Source organism: Cebus imitator, unplaced genomic scaffold, assembly GCF_001604975.1.
Source record: "Cebus imitator isolate Cc_AM_T3 unplaced genomic scaffold, Cebus_imitator-1.0 Scaffold42, whole genome shotgun sequence".
Lineage (NCBI taxonomy): Eukaryota > Metazoa > Chordata > Mammalia > Primates > Cebidae > Cebus > Cebus imitator.
In genome coordinates this window covers 6,125,688-6,144,478 of record NW_016107357.1, presented here as the reverse complement: position 1 = coordinate 6,144,478, position 18,791 = coordinate 6,125,688, and the positions used below count along the sequence as shown (strand labels likewise).

The following is an 18,791-nucleotide window of genomic DNA, read 5'->3' as shown; positions in this document are numbered from 1 at the left end:
TCCCAAGTGGCAGGTGGCAGGGAGCTCCTCTGTCTGCAGTCTGCACCCCACCCCCAGGCTTCCCCCACCACCAGTCTTAACTAAGACAGTGCCATTTCTGTCCTTGAACTGGGTTTCACCCCAGAGAGCCACTCCACTTCTCATAAGGCTACCTCCGTTTAACCCTCTGGTGGCAGGGCCTCTGAGGTGTCCATTTCTTTCTTTTGACATGTTCCTTTTCCTGAAAGTTTCAGCAAACCCCAACAGCAGAGAGGGTGAGAAAAAGGAAAAGAGAAGTTAGGGCAGAAGGAGCACTGTTCTTAGAGGACAGGAAGGGTCTGTCTTCTCTCTGGTCCTCCACACAAAATCGGGGTTTCCTTCTGAAACATCCCAGCTCCCAAATATATGCAGTAGATTCTGCTGACAGAAGTGTGTCATTGTGATCTTCACATTTGAGCCTGAAGTTTAGCCTAGCTGAAGAAGCAGCAGATTGGGAGTCAGAGAACATGCGATGGAGCTCCTCTTTGACCCAGCTGTGCTTTTGGGCAACACTTCAGGTCTTCGGCCTGGGCTTCCTCCTCTGTACGATGAGGAGAGGATGGGAAGGGGCAGTGTTGGCCGGGGTGATCTCGATGGATACTGTGGGAGTCTACAGAGGCCGCAACATAACCTCTGCCTACTCTCCCCAGGCCTGGCCTCCCACAGCCCTCAGAGAAAGCCCTTCCCTGGGATGGGGGCGTGGTCGAGACGGGGCGTGGCCTGGCCGGTGGGTGGGCCCTTACGTCGGCGGGGCCGCGGGGCTTTCCGGGACCCGGGCGAGGGCGCCACTTCTGCTGCCTGGAAGAGCGAGCCCACGCGCCGACGGTGCAGGGAGGCGTCCCAGAGGTGAGCGCCCTGCAGCGGCAGGGGACGGGCCGGGGCCCTAAGTCACAGGCGGCGCAGGGCGGGGACGCGGCTGCCAGCGGCGGTCAGACGCCTCTCCACCCTTCTCCCGGGCTGTCCCGGTCTGTTTCACCAGTCTATTTCCAATTTTCCTATTTCCCAGGGAGGCGGCCCTCCTGCCCCACAGCACCCCCGAGACGTGGAGTCCCTCGGCCCAGGGGTGGGGTGAGGGTGTCATGTGGATGCCCTGTGCCTGGCAGGTTGGAGACCTTGGCAGTGACGAAGTCACTCACATTCCTGCCTTGAAACAGAGCGGGTTCCTCTTGTGCAGTCTGTCACCCTCGCCCCCACCCTGTAGAAGTGGCTGGTAGCTTGTCCCCAGTCACTTGTTCCTTGGAAAAGGAAGTCAGAGGGCCACCTCCAGCAGGGCCATGGAAATCCCAGAAAGTCACTGATCTGCTTGACAAAAATCCCTAAACACCCCACCCCACAGCACCAGGCAATGCACCCTGGCCAAAACTCCGTGGTAAATATTGCTGGCCTTTATGTTGAGAGGGGGGAAAACAAAAGTCTGCCTGTGAAGATCATCGCCCTGTGCCTACACTCCTGTGAAACCACAATTGGAAAGCCATTTCCTAAGGGGCAAGGGTGGGTTTGGGACTACACCATAGCTTAGGTGATCGACGGTTGTGGGAGTGAGAGTGCTTGCCTCAGGAAGGTGCTGAGGCCCTGTTGGGTGGGAATCGATGGCAGCGGCTCGGAGGAGGGAGAGCAGTATTGTTACCTAGTGTTAGGAACACATCCATCCAGCACCATGAACTGCAAACAAGCAGAGTAACCCCACTGTCCTTCAGATACTGTTGCTGAGCAGTGACCTAATCAATGAGGTGCTGTCTGGACGGCAGGTGCATGTGTAATGCTGACCTCTTGCTCAGTGTCTGGAAGAGGTACTGGTGACTCCCGGCTAATGCTAGGGGTAGCTCCCGTGCAGGAGCAGTCAGGCTCTTGCAGGGCCTGTGTGGTATCGTCAGTTTTCTCTGCATTTACCCAGCCCCTCTGAATTCTGAAAAGTGCGTCCAAGAGTCTTGGACTCCTTGACTCACTTAACCCTTGTTCTTGTGTGCAGAAAACAATTCTCAGTGAGCCATGCACAGCGTCAGAAGGGGAAGCCCTGGAGCAGACCCTGGGAGAAGTTCTGTGGGGCTGGATGCTAATTATTCAGTTACTGGATTGTGGGAAAATTCCAGGGGAGGTCCCAGAGGAGGGACCGGGCAAAAGCTAATTACCAAGCAGTACAAAAATAATGTATATTTCTTTCCTTTTCTTTTTTTGAGATGGAGTCTTACTCTGTCACCCAGGCTGGAGTGCAATGACACGATCTTGGCTCACTGCAACCACCGCCTCCTGGGTTCAAGCGATTCTCTTGCTTCTGCATCCCAAGTAGCTGGGATTGTGGGTGCCCACCACCACACCTGGCTAATTTTTGTATTTTTAGTAGAGACAGGGTTTCACCATGTTGGTCAGGCTCGTCTCAAACTCTTGACCTTAGGTGATCTGCCAGCCTAGGCCTCCCAAAGTGTTGGAATTACAGGTGTGAGCCACCATGCTGGGCCAAAAATCATACAAATTTTAACAAGCAGTATGACCATGCCTGTGCACATGGGCTTCATTATCAGTCTGACTGATTCTTCCTTCCAAAATGATGGCAGAGGATCACCCCTTTGGATGTTTACAGCTCTGAGCAAAGCAAAAAGCATTTAGATGCCATTGTCTGAATGCAAAACCAGCCCTGCCAGGTTGTCAGCGTGGTTTCTGAGGAGGGAGCACCTCTCCTGAGAAAGGTGTTTCCGGCACAGTGCCTCTTTTGTTCATTCCTGTGCAACAGGAAGTTTGGCTCTGCTGAGTGTTGCAAGCAAAACTCTCCTGTTTGTTTGTTTCTGTATGCTCACAGACTTGGACAGCAGACAACACTGGAGTGTCCACTTACTGCAGCCAGATGGTTTTATTTCACTCTTAGCATGTGGGAAAGAATTCAGAAGGCAGATCCAAACCTTCAATGAGATCTCTGAAGCTTAAGTGATTCCCACCCTTGGTCCCTTAATGTGTGAGCCACAGCATAGAGTGTCTTCAGCTCTGGGACAAACCCAAGTGTGAGGTATAGTCCCTGCTGTCCAGAAGATCCTAGGTCTAAGTGGGAAGACAAAACCGGCACTTGTGAAACAATTAGAGAGTAATTAAGTGCCAAAGTATGTGGCAGCATCTGCTAGCTCAAAGAAGATAGCTAGTGCGGACTGACTAGGAAAGGAAGCGAGGGCTTCACAGAGCCAGCTGGTGTTCAGCTTGACTTAAGAATGATCATCAGGGCTGGACCAGGCCCGGGGAAGGAAGCATGAGGATATATGAAGCTCAGAATAAGCAAAGGAACTTGCTGCCCAGAGCCAATCCAAATTCCTGCCTTCCAGGAATTCTGGCTATGGGTCCTACCACTGTCTTCCTGCACCTAGCCATACTGTCCTCCTTAAAGGATTCTAACCATGCCTTTTTGTTTTGAGATGGAGTCTCACTCTGTCACCCAGGCTGGAGTGCATTGGTGCGATCTTGACTCACGCAACCTCCGCCTCCTGGGTTCAAATGATTCTCCTGCCTCAGCCTCCCAGGTAGCTGGGACTATAGGTGCATGCCACCATGCCTGGCTAATTTTTGTATTTCTAGTAGAGACAGGATTTCACCATGTTGGCCAGGCTGGTCTCAAACTCCTGACCTCAGGTGATCCACCTGCCTTGGCCTCCCAAAGTGCTGGGATTACAGGCGTGAGCCACCACACCCGGCCTGACCATACCTTTTTGGTGTGCCTTCTTCACTTTATGTCTGCTCTCCTGCACTCAAGTTGCTCTGCTGAGCAATCCTCTACATTTTTTAAGAAGCAGCTCAAATAGCACTTTCTCCAGTGGAGACTTCCCTGGCTGGCCCCGACCACAGCCTTTGAGCAGAGTTGGAGGGTTCCTGCTTTGTCCTCCATTGCTCCTTGCATAGACCTCTGCTGAAGCTTCGCATTGTCCATAGGAGTTAAGGGGTCTTTGGCCCTCTCACTGAAGCAGAGCTGTGTCTCACTTACCTAGGGATCCCCTGAGCCAAATTTGGTGTCTGACACATCAGAGGCATTTGATAAATGATTCTTGATTGAAATTCAAGCCCATATAGGGAAGAGTGAAGTGCTCCACCAACTTGGAGTAGAAGGTTTGGGCTATGTGTTATAAGGAGTCTCAGACTGGATAAATTAGATGGCACCAATTCCCAGAGGCCTTGAGGAGTTTTAAGGTAATGTCATGGTGGTGCTGAAAACTCTTAGCACTCCCTGCTGCGTTCACTATAGAGTTCTAGAGTCTTCTTGATCTGGCCCCAGCATATCCTCTTTAGCCTCATCTTCCACCAGCTCCCACCTTGAGCCCACAAGTCTACCTTCTGAGTCACTCCAGTCCCAGGGAGCTCCCCAGACCTGGGCTCTCTCTTCTCCTTTGACCACGTTGTTTGGCAGCCTTAGCCAGGAATGCCTACTGCTCTCCCTAGCTAATTCCTGATCATTAGGACTCCAGATCTGAATCCCCTATGTGTAGAGGCCCCTCAGGCTGGGTTTTCAAGTTCTCCTCTGTGCTCCATAGCACTCTGCACAGCCTCTAACGGCATTTATCACACCCTCTTATGGCTCCTGGTTACTTGGCCATCTCCCTGCTGGTTAGCTCCCTGAAGGCAGTGATTGGATTAATCCTGATGTATCCCCCATCAGCTAACATTGTTCCTAGAAGATGGTGCCCAATAGTGTGCATTGGATGGTAGGCTGAACCAGGGTAATAAAAAGATCAGAAGAAGGACAAATCTACAGACATCTGAAAGGGGAAAGCTAGAATTTGGTGATTAGTTATATACAAAGAGTGTATTAGTCTGTTCTCAAATTGCTAATAAAGACATTCCTGAGTCTGAGTAATTTATAAAGGAAAGAAGTTTAATTGACTCACAGTTCCACATGGCTGGGAAGGCTTCACAATCATGGTGGAAGGCAAGGAGGAGCAAAGTCACATCTTACGTGTCGGCAGGCAAGAGAGCATGTGCAGGGGAACTCCCATTTATAAAACCATCAGACCTCGTGAGACTTATTCATTATCATAAGAACAGCCAGGGGAAGACCCGCCCCCATGATTCAATTACCTCCCACTAGGTTCCTCCCAAACACATGAGAATCATGGGAGCTACAATTCAAGATGAGATTTGGGTGGGGACACAGCCAAACCATATCAGAGTAAGGGGCAAGTTTCCTTAAAACCTACAAGGCAGGTGGAGATGGTATCCTGCAGGGGTAGGATTCTCTGGCCTGGGGAGAGGTCCACTTATATGTCTCTGAGTGTTTATGCAAAAATGTTTTTGTTTCCTGAAGGATTTTCAAAATTTAAAATATTAAGTCATTTTGAGACATATTGAGTCTGATGTTAAAATGGGAATGTCCTAGAGTCAACTGAAATACACACTTTGAGTACAGGTGACGTCAGGCCTAGAAAAAGATTTTGGGAGCATGATGGCAACAGTTTAATTTGTGAAAGCAAATGTAGTCACTGAGGGAAGAAGCATAAAGCAGAGAACAAGGTCTTGGGGAAAACTGGAAGCTGTGGAGGTGGGAAAAAGAAAAGGACTGTTGGAAAGTGGAATGACAGAAGGATAGGGAAAAAAATCAAGAGGCCAAAAGAAGAGATATTTCAAAAAGAAATAGGTGGCTAAAGCTGTCCAATGCTTAAAAAAAAAAAAAACAAGGAGATTCAAAAAAGAGAGAAGAGGCTGGGTACAGTGGTTCATGCCTGTGATACGTTGGGAGGCCAAGGCAGGAGGATTGTTTAAAACCAGGAGTTCAAGACCAGTCTGGGCAACATAGTGAGACCCGCCCCCCCCATACACACACACACACAAATTTTAAAATTAGCTGGGCATGGAGGCACATGCCTATAGCCCCAGCTATTCCTGAAGCTGAGGTGGGAGGATCACTTGAACTCAGGAGTTCCAGGCTGCAGTGAGCTCTGATCCCAGCACTTCACTCCAGTCTGGGTGACAAAGTGAAACCTGCTCTCAAAAAAAAAAAAAAAAAAAAAAAAAAAAAGCCAGACCTGAAGAGGTTACAGAGAGGCTAGTTACTGAGTTACTGGGCAGTGGAAATATTGGGTGGTGATTTTCAACTTCTCTGAGGAATTTGACCATAAAAGAAAGAAGGGAGGAGTGGTCTGCTCAAGAGAAGGTGTTCTGTTTGTTTTATGGTAAGAGAGACGTGCCTGCCTTTGATCACACTAGGGAAGGAGCCCATTTATGCTAAAGGAATATAGATAAATATTTATGTTGTTCACATTGGTTGTATTTTATGTAAATCTCCCTCTCCTCTTTTCCCCTCCCCTGCAAGTGTCACATAGAACTTTCTTTCTGGGGAATTGCCAAAGTCATGGTATTGCTAAATCCAGTGACAGGGTGTTGCAACACTGAAATAATTGGTTCTCACCTCACTGGCCTGTAATAAGCTTCCCTCAAACACTTCCAGACAATTTTCCTTCCTAATAGTGCTAGCCAGGCATTTTCTCTTTTACTGTGCACAAATTAATCACAGCAATAATAGCAAATGCATAGATAGCACTTACTCTGAGCTAGAGACGATTCTGAGTACCTATGAGGGGTAAATGGTGAACCAGTATTCAAGCTCAACATATCTGGCTTCAGGGTCCATGCATGTAAACCACTATACCAAATTCAAGATAAGTAAGTTTGTATTTTACCATAGATTGATGTTCATGTTCTTGACACTACTACAAGATTCAAAGTCCTGAAGCTACTGACCACATGGCTTGTCCACAGTGACCAGACCAAGTATCTCTCTGGACACAGATTCACTGTGGGTTGGACTAGCTTTAATAGTGAATAAGGCCAGTCCTGATGGTGCATGTCTATAATCCCAGCACTTTGGGAGGCTGAGGTGGGCAAATCTCTTGATCTCAAGAGATGGAGACCAGCTTGGGCAACATGGCAAGACCCGCTTCTACAAAAAATAGAAAAATTAGCTGGGCATGGTAGCATGTGCCTGATAGTCAACAAGAAATCTGCCACATGCAAAGTATTGCAAGGGACCAGAAAATATAAGCTATATTTTCCATCTCATTTACTCTCCATAACCATCCCGTTTTGTAGTCAGGGAAACTGGATTTGAACTCAGAAGACCATAATAAAGGTAAAACCAAAAGCCACTTTTAGTCCTGAGTTTCTGTGATCTGAGACTCCTCCTCGTCTTGGTCAGATATATAACTGAGTCCAGATAGTTTCAAGACTACTTTTTATTTTTTTTCCCAACCTGTGAACCAAAAGGGTAGTGCATATGAATCTCTAGCATGCACAGATGTACAAGAAACACTGCCTGTCTTCTATATTCTAGATCTTAATATTGATTGAGAGCCTTCATCTCATCTGGCTGGCAACCAGAGAAACCACCCCAGGTTATGCCACTGTGTCACAATTTCAGATCTTTTCTGCACTGCCACAATCCCAGGGACACGGATGCGGGTGTCTCCTGCTCCCGCATCTGGTCCACTCAGGTTGCCACTGAATGCACTCTTGTGCCTGTCTTGCCTAGCAAGTCCCCACTGCTTCTAGACCACATAGCTAACTCACTGGGGTCCTGCCAGAGTCTGTCTTCCAGGTACCCACAAACCCCTTTTCCCTTCCTGTCTTCCTATTTCTAGAAGCATGCCTCTCTGCTTCTACCCACCGGCACCCCCCCACCTCACTTCCCCCAACTTGGCAAAGCCTCTGTGGCCCCAACCTAAGGCCTTGTTTGTGAAATGGAAGCCAGAAGAACCTGCAGGCTATTCCTGGTAGGGTTCTGACGTATACCTGCCCTGGGGCAATGACTAGGGAGCTGGCTGCAGAGGTGGAGGTGAGCCTGGGAAAGTAGAAATACAAGGAGAGGGGGAAAAAAAAAGTTGTCTAATCTCAAAATATCTAGCCACAGTCACAAGCTCCTCTGAGAGTAATTTCTTGAGGCAGGGAAAAAAGTTGCTATTTAAAGCTAGGATATATGTAGATCCATTTTTTATTGGTACATTAATAACATTATTGTCCACTATGTATCTTGAAGATCTTCTGTAACAGCCTTGCAAATTTGCCAGAATGAAGAAGGAATGTTCTGCTCCAGGGAGGATCGACCCTGGTCTGTGATTGCTGTCATGACAGTACTCAGCAAGTTTCCTTAGATAACTTTAGAGTTAACAAGGATGTAAAAATGCTTCCAATTCAGACTCACCATTATACATATGCAGAAACTGAGGACAACAAAAGTTAGGCTTGTCTAGGACGCTCAGACTGTGGCTGAAGGAGGACAGAACCAAGAATTATCCCCTCCCAGCCTGGCACTTTTGCCATGGTCTCGTGTATCTTGGAAGTAACCACCACTAGCAAGTTGGAGCCAAGTCAACTAGCTGAGGATGTCGGAGCCTCAGATGTTAATTTTCTAGTTGAGAATATTGGCGTTGTCTGAACCTGGAGACAGGTAAGGATGTTCACTTTCTGGGCAAGCTACCTTTTCCCGAGGATTTTAAATGTTATGCTAGTTGTTATTTTTTAATAATCATTCAGACACAATTATTTCTTTCAATCAGATGCTTTAAAATTGTGTGCTAAAGAGTTATAATGTGCAGACAACGGGGAAGCCATTCTGAACCTAAACCATGTGGGTTTTCAACATAACTGTTTTCAGAAAATCAGCGTCTTTACTTGCTGCTGTTTTTGTTGTTTTGTGGGGCTGCGAATCACCACCTACAGACAGTAAAGAAAACGGGAAGCTTTCAGGAAATTTCTCACTCATGCCAAAGAAACAAAATCACCCCAGTGCCTCGAGAATTTCCTTTCCCTCTCTCACTTTCCCCTTCAGTGGCTTCTAAAGGGAAAACGTTTCTGGTGTGGTGTCGTTGCGTAAATGATGGCTGCCTACTTCAGCAAGCAGGAGCTGGTGGAGTATTAAGCATGGGTAGCTGGATCTTCTGGTTTGGGCACTGGAGGGTCCTTGGAAGCCAGAAGCAGGCTGTTACTGCCGGGGGTGGGGGCTGGGGAGGTAGAAACTATGACTGCTGCGATTTTATAGGCAGTAAACTGGTGCTCAGAGAGGTTCAGCACTTGCCCAAGCTCACACACCTACTATGCTGTGGAGCTAGGATTTGAATCCAGCTACAAATTAAGTTGTCATCGTAATGTCTAAAAGCACTCTATTGCGCAAGCAATAGGAACTTACCAGCGGACCTTGCAGCTCCTCCCCGCCCCGCTGGGTTCTCCCGCCGCGGCTCCGCGGGCTCCTCCCCTCGGTCCCCGCCCCTTTTGCGCCCCCTGCTGGTCTCCAGGGAAAGCGCCTCTCCTGAAACCAGAGAAGTCCACGCAAGCTGTCCTGTTTCCTTAGCTCCTAGGAAAGCGATATGACCCTTCCATCCCCCCTCCTCAAAGCCTCACATGAATTTTCTTTGAGGTACTCTCCGATGCTTCACCCTTAAGCGCTGAGAAAAATTCCGGGGCGGGGGGGGATGCAATGAATGTATTAATATAGCCCCTTCTTAAAACCGATCATGCAGCATCTTGGTCATGCCTCATCCTGGGAGAATGAGGCAGCTCATGTGGGCATGGGGATAGTGAGCAGGGAGACGAATTACAGGCTCTTTGGTCCTCACTGTTGACAGTGTGGTCAGTGGACCAGCAGCAGCAGCAGCATCACCTGGGAGCTCGTTAGAAATGCAGACTCTCAGGTCCCGCAGCCCCAACCTTGATGAATCAGAATCACTGTTTCAAGGAGGTCTCGGGACGTTTCAGGTTCTGAACTCGCTTTGAGGCTCTGCGGATGTTTTGCAGCATATTCAATTTTGATTTTGTTTAAAGGTCACAGTGACAACTAAGTTTGCAGCTGCATTCAAATTCGAGCTCCACAATGTAATAAATGTGAGACCTTAGGCAAGTGCTTAACCTCTCTGAGTTAATCATTTATAAAATAATGAAAAGCACTGTAAGTCAACTCTTCAGCCTTCAGGACATCGTTCATCGAAATCTGAAACCCAATAACTGCGCACTGTCTTCTAACACAGCCATAATTTATCTAGAGGTACTGCTTAGAAATGTCTCACTCTGATGGTGACCTTAGTTCTATTTGTCCTTAGAGATCCACAGGATGTTTTGTCTGGAAGTTCTGTGCTCACTGGATAATAGGGACAGTGGAATTGTCCTCATCATTGTGCTCGAGTCCTTGGAAACCAAATGACCCCAGAAATGTCACGAAAGAGATCTTTAGGTCCCAGAGGAATTGAATGGCTTAGACATCGACTTTCTGAACAAGAGGCTGGGCCAGAGATTTCTTAAGATCCCTTCAGCCTTGGTGTTCTATACACCTTGATTTACAAAATGGTCTTGATCTTTCCCAATTAAAATTCTGTTTAGTAGAGATACACAGCAAGATTTCAATTCTTCCACAAGAAACCTGCTGTATGGCACAGAAAAATATCTGTGTAATATTTTTTGTTTCTTCTTCTTAATTAGTTTTTTTATTCTCCCTTAGGAAAGCAAAAAGCTCTTTCTCCTGACTTACCAAAAACTAAAATACTGACTACTATCACTGTGCTGAGATTCCTAGTCTCAGGAACTGAAGTCTTTAAACAACCAGGGGACCCTCTGCCCCTAGAGTAAGAACATATTAGAAATCCCCTCTGCTAGCACAAGGAGGTAAGTGCTTCTGGTAAAAAAGTATCATGTGTGTGTCTGTCTGTGTGTATGGTACATACATATGTACAAATATACATACACATGTATGTGTATTTGAGATAGGGTCTCTCTGTTGCCCAGGCTGGAATACAGCAGTGTGATCATAGTTCACTGCAACCTTGAACTCCTAGGCTCAGGGGATCCTCCTGCCTCAGACTCCCAAATGGCTTGAACTACAGGTACACACCAGTATGCCTGGCTAATTTTTCTATTTTTTGTAAAGACAAGGTCTCAGTATGTGACCCAGGGAGGTGTTGAACTCCTGAGCTCAAGCAATTCGCCCACCTCGGCCTCCCAAAGTTCTGGGATTACAGGCGTGAGCCACCATGCCCAGTCATATCTTCAAAATATTAATGGGGAAAAATATTGCTGGGGTACAAAGTTGTGCCAAGTTCTACAGAGGGATCGAGACCAGCCTGGGCAACATGATAAAACCCCGTCTCTATTAAAATACAAAAAATCAGCTGGGCATGGTGGCGTGCACCTGCAGTCCCAGCTACTGGGGAGGCTCAGGCAGGAGAATTTCTTGAACCCAGGAGGCGGAGGTTGCAGTGAGCTGAGATCATGCCACTGCACTCCAGCCTGGGTGACAGAGCAAGACTCCATCTCCAAAAAATGAGTGCCTGCCCTTCCAGACTTACAATCTAGTGGAGAAGGCATAATTTAATAAAAATGCCATGATGGAGATGTACCCAGAACGTCAAGGGAGGGAGTTAAAGAGTGCATGTAGGCCAGGTGGAGTGGCTCACACCTGTAATCCCAGCGCTTTGGGAGGCCAAGGCATGTAAATTGCTGGATCCCAGGAGTTCAAGACTAGCCTGGGCAACATGGTAAACCCTTTCTCTACCACACACACACACATAAAAATTAGTTGGGCATGGCATGGTGGTGCAAGCCAGTAGTCCCAACTACTTGGGAAGCTGAGGTGGGAGCATCGCCTGAGCCCAGGGGTTCATGGCTGCAATAAGCCCTGATCACACCACAGTACTCCAGCCTGGGCAACAGAGCGAGCCTTTGCCTCAAAACAAAAAGAAACCAGTGCATGTAGAACTGTTAGGATTGTCTCATGGGAGAAGTGGCCTCTGAGGTGGCCTTTGACAGGTGAGTTGGGATGACATGAGTATTCCAAGTCCCCGGACCAGCCAAAGCCGAGAGATCAGGTCAGGGGCAGATTCCGAGAATGGCAAGTTAGATCTCCAGTGATGGGATGCAGTGTAGACACAGCCAGGAAGGCAGGGTGGCTGGAGTTTCCCCCTCTGTGAAATGAGAGGGTTCAAGCGCTGAGGGCCTCTCTAGTCAGCCATTCCAGAATTCACTTACAGTCTGTGGTAGGGACCCTGAGGTCATCCTGAAGAGTTTGAGTGATATGGACATAAGGAGCCAGTGTAGACTTCTGATCAGAGCCATGCTGTAGGAAGCCCCCTCAGATAGCAAGTGAGGGATGAGTGTCAGGGTCCGGCTTACTCTGGGAGACCAGCGAGGTGGTCTCTTCCACATCTAGAGAGGAGGCAGTGGAGTCTTGCAGCCGAGCAGTGGCTGAGAATTGGAAGAAGGGGAATGGATGCTGGAGGCATCCTGATGTGAAATTCACAGAACTGGCTGCCAGTTCTGTGATGCCCTGCTTGAGGATTCTTCCAGCTGGGAATTAAAAAACCAGTATGACCTCACCCTCCTGGTTCGATTTAAAGGATATATACACTGGAGACAGAAATAAAGATCCATGAGCAAAGATGAATATGAGGCAGTGTCTGAGCAGTGAGAAGGGTCTCCGAAACGCTGTAGCCCTAAATGCTCCGAACTTGGGGGAAATGCTACAAATATGCAAACTGGCTTTTAAGCTCTGTTCAGATCAGGAAGAAGGAAGGAACAAACTCATTCTCAGAAGCAGATGGTACAGTGGTATAATACTAGCAGATAACCACTCCCTGGCAGGAGAGAAGTGATGACCCAGGTAGGAGAGGAAGAAGCAAGCAAGTGACATAGGGCTGTTCTGAATCTGCCCAAGTCCTCAGACCAGCCCATCCAAGCAACCCAGAGAACTCTGCACCTGGCAGCCTTTTCTGCAGGGCCATGAAGAGGGAGGCAGGCATCAGGCAGGATGTGAGCAAATTCATTCATTCAGCAGATATTTGCCAACCTATATTCTAGGTGCTGGCGACATGGTGAACCAAAGAGAACCAAACAATACCTGGCCTCCAGAACGAAATACTGATTCACAAAACAGGCCACCGGTGGGCTTTTAAACCACAAACCAGTGAGCTTGACAGCAACTGTGCACCAACTTCTAGAGGAGATTTAGTAGGTGGTCTGCAGCTCTGTGGAACCATCGGGGGATCCCTGTCTCACAGCCTGTGTTTCTGAATGGCAAGTCACAGAGGACTCAGCTTGTTTCCAACCTGACAGGGTTACCCTTTTCTAGAAACTCTAGGAATTTGGCAGGGCATTTGACAGTCTCTCAGGGGATCCCCAACCCCCACCCATGGCTAATCGAACAAAGACTGCCCATAAAAGTACACCGTAAAAGGGAAATTTAGGCTACACTTAATAGACGTGCTTTGTATTATGGAATCATAAAGACCTAGAGAGGCAAACAGACCTAATGAGACCACCGAGCGCCAGTAAATAAATCAACCATTCTGCAGGGCACAGAAGCCTCATGTGCTGATTCTCTGAGCCCTCTTTAGAGAACAGTAGTCAGTTGTCAGACTTTTACCCTGCCGTGTTAATCCCCGATGCTAATGACTGTTGCTGCTCAGGCGTGTGATGGGTCTGAGGACGTGGGTAGGAGCTCGCTTTCCATTTTGCTCACATGAACGGACTGCCTGTTCCTGGCGGCGGAGTGCATTTTGCACTCATGTTTGTACAAGTGAGCTGCCCTCCCTCTCTGACCGCGTTAGCCTGAGTGTGAGCTGCCTGGGGCCCAATCACACCTGCCTGACCCCAGCTTCCCCTCCCAGGGGTGCTGCTGGGTGCTGCCGCCCCCACCCGGACTACGGCAGAGCCCTCGTCTCGGGCGCCGCTCCTGACACGGTGTCCCGCCGGCGGATGACAGGTAGAGGGCAGTAGCGCGCTCCGGGTCGGGAGTCCGTCATCCAGAAACCCACTGCAGGTCCGCTGCGGAGAGGGCCGGGGCCAGGTGGGCTGGAGGCGAGGGCAGCCCGGTACAGGGGGGGATCACTCTGCAAGAGGAAGAGAAAGAGGAGACGTGGAGAAGTCGCGCAGAGCACACGGCGTATTGGACTCTGCACACTGGTCTGGGCCCCAGTGTGCCTGGCGCGTGGTTTCTGCGAGTGGAGCCCAGACGTCAGGTGTAGCCGTGCAGGAGGCTGGCAGATGGGCTGGAGGAGCAAGGAGGCACCGCGGTTGGAGGTGTCGAAAGAGGGTTTGAAAAGAAAGCCCGGCGGGCCTGGAATGGTGGGGAGGCATGAGGAGGCTGACATCATGAAAGGCAGGGACGGCTTCAGGGCACTCTCAAGGCCATCAGAGAATGGTGCCGAAGTGAGCACGCACAACAGCTGGAGGGGGCGGCCGTGCGGAGGGTCGGAGAGAAGGCCCTCCGGTCAGCGGTAGAGGGACATGACTGCAAGTTGTCCACGTTCTTGGAGTTTTGAACAAAGAATTGGACAAACCGCCCAGCAAAGCAAAGAGAGTGAAGCAACAAAAGAACAAAACCAGGGATTTATTGAAGACGAAAGTACCCTCCGCAGTGTTGGGGCAGACCTGAGCAGCGGCTCAGGGGCCCAGACATAGAATCTTCTTGGGTCCAAATACCCCCTAGAGGTTTCTCATTGGCCACTTCATGATCACCTTATGTGAATGAAGTGGTGGCCTGCAATCAGGCTGATTGGTTGCAGAAAGCAGCCGACCAGAGGCTGAACTGAAGTTACAAACGTTGCGCTCCTGTGCAAATATCTGATTGGTTGCAAAAAGCAAATATCTGATTGCTTGCAAAAGGCAACCAATCAGAAGCTAGGAGAAAGTTACAAAGTTTTATTTCTTTGCAAATGAAGACTCCGCCGGCAATCAGTCTCATTGGTTGTGGACAACAGCCATTCAGAGGCTGGAGTGAAGTTGCAAAGTTGCAAAGGAAGACACGTGCAATCAGTCTGATTAGTTGTAGACAGCCAATTTTCCATCTGCTGTGCAGAAAATGTCAAAGGGAGTAGCCTTTGGTCCTCTTGTTACTTAGGCGTGGAAAGTGAGGGTTTTCCTTTCTATTTAGTTGTAGGAAGTCAGCGTGAAACAGCCTTAGGTTCCCTGCCTCCACACCCTTTTCTCCTGCCTCACTTCCCACATCGTTCCACTGTCAGGAATAACCGGCTCTGGGGGTAAGGTGGACCTCCAGGTGAAGATGAAGGTAGAAAGGGAGGAGAGGCTGAGAGGCTGACCTGCCACTGGGACCCAGGGCCAAAGCCCTTTGTGATTGAGGGTAAGTGACCACAGATCAGCAGGGGATGACTGAGAGACGCGCTGGAGCAGGACCGTGGCCCTGAACAACACATCAGCCATGCCCAGAGATGCCACGCTTAGAGGTTAACATGCAGTACACAGAGCTGCGTGGCCTTAAGTTACTTAACTTCTCCGGCTTCAGTTTCCTCATCCGTAAAATGGTTACCTAAAGTCATGGTATCCAGTAATAGTACCTACAAAAGACTGAGAGGATGAGGGAAGGGAGGGAGCTCCCAGCTGTGTGGGGAGGAGCATACAGGCGGGGGTAACCCACCATATGGCATTACAGGGATTGGTGTCTATTTCTGTCCTCCCTCCAGTCTCTAGCCTCGTGGTTCTCAGGCATAGGTATGCATCAGAATGACCCAGATGCATTAAAAAAACACTGCCAGGCCCCAGCCCCCAGAGCTTCTGATTCAGTGGGGCTGAGGTAAGGCGCAGTAATTTGCATTGCTCGCTAAGCCCAGGTGCTGCTGCTCCTGCTGCTGCTGCTGGTTCTGGGACTGCACTGTGGGCACCACTGCTCTGGAGTCTCTACAGCCCCAGCAGGGACTCTTGTTGAGGAATGACGGGCACATAGTGGGAACCAGGCCTCGGACGAGTAACACTAAGACCAACAAATTTCCAGATACAGCACAAGAAGAGGTAGTGCTGAATGAAAAGGCGATCACTCCAGCAGAGCCTTAAAGTCTTAGTGGTTTATGAAGGAAGTTAGAATTGCACCTGGGGAGCAAGTGCTGAGGTTAACGGCAGTGCAATCCCGCATCCGTTTTATTGGCACTGTTGTCAGAGGCAGAATGCTGGGCTGGAGGGGTGGCTCTAGCAATGTTTTGAACTTGACAATGCCCATTTGTTGGGCATGGTTCCAGTGGGATGCTGTATTGTGCATCTAGAGAATGTATTTGTCCTGGAAGAGTTCACTTTGTCCACTGCCCTCGAGCCTTTATCCAAGGCTAAACCCGCATTCTGTACTCACATTTGGAATTGGTCCAGGATTTTTATACCTGTGTGAATTTGGAGAAACTCTCCTAGACACCCATTTGGAAATGAATTCATGTTTTTTTCAGACAGTGAGTCCTCCATGCTTGCTGTTCCAATGGCCCTCCAGGTTTGGGCCCCGCACCTGCCAGGAGAAGTGTTCCTTCTGTAGCTCCACCTGACCACAGCCAGCCCAAGCCCCACGCAGAACCCGGGCCTGCCAACAAGCCTGTGACTGGTGTTATCTGTTAGGCATCAAGCATTAACTTGGCACAGGAGCAGCCCTGGCTCAGCTGGAGGCACCCACAGTGTGTAGGCGCTCCAGGAGCAGAGGCACCCCCGAAATGCAGGCTGTGTTTGCTGCAGAGATACCATGGCCCATAACTCCCCAAGTGAAGGTGAGCAGCTCTGCTGTCCAGGCAATTAAGTCAAGAAAGAGAACCGGCCCAGCTAATGGCTCGGATTAAAGCTAAATGAATTCCGCTCAAATGAAAGGGATACTGACCCTTCTCCCTCTGGCCTCATTATCTTAATTAACAGTGCTTGGCAGGAGTCTTGAGGCCTGCATTGATTGTGCTGTTTCTGTTTTTCCCCCTCAAAGCCCTAGATACACGTTAAATCAGCCTTAATAATGAAATCCCAATACTCAACAGCCCTCAGATTTTCTCACCAGCCCTTCTTCCTCTAAGAGAATCACCTGATTTCTGAGCTGGAGGGGGTCCATTAGGCCAGCACTTCTCAAAGCATGGCCTGAGACCACGAGCATCAAAGTGACTGGGATACGGCTCTAACATGCACTTTCCAAGCCTCAGAGTCCTGTGGAACTGGAATATTGGTAAGTCAGGTTTGGGTATCTGTAGTGAGTTTTTTGGGTTTAATTTAGTGTTTTAAATTGTGGTAACATGGACATAAAATATATACCTCATATAAGTGGATTCATATAATACGTGTTCTTTTGTAACTGGCGTATTTCACTCAGCATGATGTCTTCAAAGTTCATCCACCTTGTACCATGTATCAGAATTCCGTTCCTTTTTAAGGCTAAAAATATCCCATTATAAAGACAACAGATTCTCTTCATTTATTCATTCATTGGTGGACATTTGGGTTGTTTCCACCCTTTGGCTATAGTGACACTATTATGAATATTGGTGTGCAAATATCTGTTGAGTTTCTGCTTTCAATTCTTTTGTGTATACACCCAGAAGCAGAATTGCTGGGTCATGCGGCAGTTAGTTCTGTGTTGCATTTTTTGAGTCAGTACCATTTTTAAGCAGCGCACGTGGTTCTAAGGTGCAGTCAGAGTTGCAGCTAGAAGACCAGGTGATCAGATTGTCTGCTGGTGGAATCACCTGAAGACTCTGAACAACCCCGGATGCCCAAGCCACACCCCACACCAACTAAATCAGCTTTTCTCAGTGGGACCCAGACATTTGTATTTTTTAAAGGTCCTCTGGTGATTCCAGTGTGTGGCCAAGGTTGAGAACCATTAGTTTCCATAGGTGATTCTCAAATTTTAGTGTGTATAAAATTCACACAATGGCTAGGGATACAGATTCCTAGAGAGCACCCCCCCACCTGCAAACCCAAGAGGCTCATTTAATGCGTCTGTGGTCAGCCTGGGCTTCCTGGGTCCGAAGACTTCCCAGGTGATTCTAATGTGTAGCCAAGGCTGAGAGCTACTAATCTTGTTTAGTCTTTCAATGAAACATGAGAACACTGAGTCTGTGAGAGGTGACACACTCTGCCCAAGTCCTGGAGCTCTTTAGGGCCTGAGTCTGCACTCAGGCCCAGGGCTGATTTTCAAGACAGTCCCACGGGTTCTCCATACTCTGCCTCACAGGTGCCAGGGGTAGAATCTTATATAGAACCCGCATCTTTTCTGCTCTTAATTTGAACTGTAATCCTTGAATTAGAGTACTGTTGATGCTGCTGTAAGGCTTGTGTTGGAATTTAAATTTGTTTCTAACATGATTGATGTTTTAGGGAACAATATTAACGTGTTAGGGAAATTATTGATATGCTAGAGAATAATATTAACATATTCAAGAATGTGAATTCACGTTTGCTTATGTGCAATTTCTTGCATGTAAAGGCAGAAAACTGCACCCAGCTAAACCAAGCCACAAAAGAGTACGCAAAATACACCTCCAATATTAGTTGGCTACCTCATTCTCCATGTGTGATTTGAGCCACATGCACCCACATCTGTTGCTGTAACTTCCCCTCTGATATCAAATAACCCTTCTTCCCCCATTCACAGTAAGTCACCGGTCGGGTGCGGCGGCTCATGTCTGTAATGCCAGCAATTTGGGAGGAAGTTTGAGTCTAGCTTGGGCAACATGGTGAAACACCATCTCTACTAAAAATACAAAAATTAGCTAGGCATGGTGGTGCACACCTGTAATCCCAGCTAGTCAGGAGGCTGAGGCAGGAGAATCACTTGAGCCTGGGAGGCAGAGGTTGCAGTGAGCTGGATTGCATTCCATCCTGGGTGCCGGACCTAGACTTCATCTCAAAAAATAAAAATAAAATAACTCACAAGTGGCAGAGCTTCAAATGCCCACTTCCACAAGCAAACTGCAGGTCTTTTTCAAAGTCAAGTGCCGTATTTATTGTAGTACTTATTATGCATTTCTTAAGCATTTAACTTGGCTAAAACTGCTACTATAAGGTGGGGGGCTCCAATCCTTTTT

General features: G+C 48.4%; 1 protein-coding gene across 10 annotated transcripts in view; it reads left to right on the top strand.

Moving 5' to 3' along the window:
* Positions 1-766: 766 nt before the first annotated feature.
* TLR5 (toll like receptor 5) overlaps positions 767-18,791 on the top strand; it is a 32,993-nt gene continuing 14,968 nt past the window's right edge. For 5 of the 10 annotated variants that reach the window (XR_005199802.1, XM_037737716.1, XM_037737717.1 and 2 more), the window contains exons 1-3: positions 767-864; positions 10,466-10,629; positions 12,817-16,930. The gene's annotated coding sequence lies outside the window, so the exon portion shown is untranslated. Of the gene's footprint in view, positions 865-10,465; positions 10,630-12,816; positions 18,154-18,791 lie in introns of those variants that run through there. The other 5 variants (XM_017526378.2, XM_017526374.2, XR_001824463.1 and 2 more) reach the window with 4 other exon arrangements.